The sequence below is a fragment of the Rhagoletis pomonella genome, unplaced genomic scaffold (assembly GCF_013731165.1).
Source record: "Rhagoletis pomonella isolate Grant_MI unplaced genomic scaffold, Rhpom_1.0 Rhpom_scaffold_00006, whole genome shotgun sequence".
Taxonomy (NCBI): Eukaryota; Metazoa; Arthropoda; class Insecta; order Diptera; family Tephritidae; genus Rhagoletis; species Rhagoletis pomonella.
This window is the reverse complement of record NW_023458560.1, coordinates 53,320,059-53,321,239: the sequence shown is the minus strand read 5'-3', so window position 1 is coordinate 53,321,239 and position 1,181 is coordinate 53,320,059. Positions and strand designations below refer to the sequence as shown.

General features: G+C 33.3%; 1 protein-coding gene across 1 annotated transcript in view; it reads left to right on the top strand.

The window, feature by feature from the left end:
* The window catches only part of LOC118740943 (UDP-glucosyltransferase 2-like), a 515,118-nt gene that overhangs the window by 75,234 nt on the left and 438,703 nt on the right, over positions 1 to 1,181 (top strand). The gene's annotated exons all lie outside the window — the stretch shown is intronic.

The window sequence follows — 1,181 nt, the reverse complement described above, 5'->3', positions numbered from 1 at the left end:
ATTTGCGTAATAATTGCTTCAATCTATCGGCAAATCAAATATTTTTTAGTATAAGAAAATCGCACTAATTTGCTTAAATAGCAAATATTGAAAGGCATCGAGTGGAGGAATAGCCAACTACATTTTTAGCGCTTAAATAACTCTGATAAACACATTTTAAATATATATCTCCCTAAAAAATAATCGTCACAACTCGAAATTTTTCAATATGGATTTTTTTCACAAATCAGTTTACAGACTATATTTATAACGTTTCCCCATAATACCTTCTTCGTGACTATCTTCTTTAACTGGAAAAATACTATTAAAACGGTTCTTCTTTGGCTTGCGTCGCACAGTGTTCTATTTTGGAAAAAATTTACAAAACGAAATATGTATCTCGAGAAGAGATAGTATAACGAGAAGAGATAGCGAAATAGATGAAACGGTATTTTAAATATTTTGAAGTAGATAATTCAGGAAAAATATTTAGTTTCGTTGGGTAAAAGAATTACTTTGACCTTTAAGATGATGTTCAAATCGCAAGGTTTTATTTTTTTTTTTACCTGAAACCAATATGCAATGAACATTTTAAAAGTTTTAAGCCGATATTTTTGCTCTTCTGCTGCATACATTTCCATAGTCGTAATAACCGAAAAATGCACTTATATTTTTTTTATACCCGAGCGCACTTGTGCACAAGGGTATTATAACTTTGTTCACATAACGGTTGTTTGTAACAGGCAAAACGAATCGAGATAGATATAGACAAATGTATACATAAATGATCAGAATGAAAAGAGAAATCGATTAAGCGGTGACTGTCTGTCCGTCCGTCCATCCGTCTGTGCACCCGATAACTCGAGTAAAAATTGAGATATCTTAACGAAACTTGGTTCATGGACTTCTTTTGGGCACAGGACGGATGGTATTGAAAATGGGCGAAATCGGACAATAACCACGCCTACCTCCCATATAACGGTAATTTTCAGAAATACGAAAAGTGCGATATTTTAGTAACTACTGAAGATAATTCACTCAAAATTGATATTTGCAATGAGTTTTAGACGAAAAATAAGAATATTAAAAAATTTTGGCAAATGGGCGTAGCCACGCCTACTTATGGTTACATGTGTATATCTTGGTAACCGCTGCACCAATTTCTTCCAAACTTGGCACAGTTGTTGGTCTTCGAACATCAT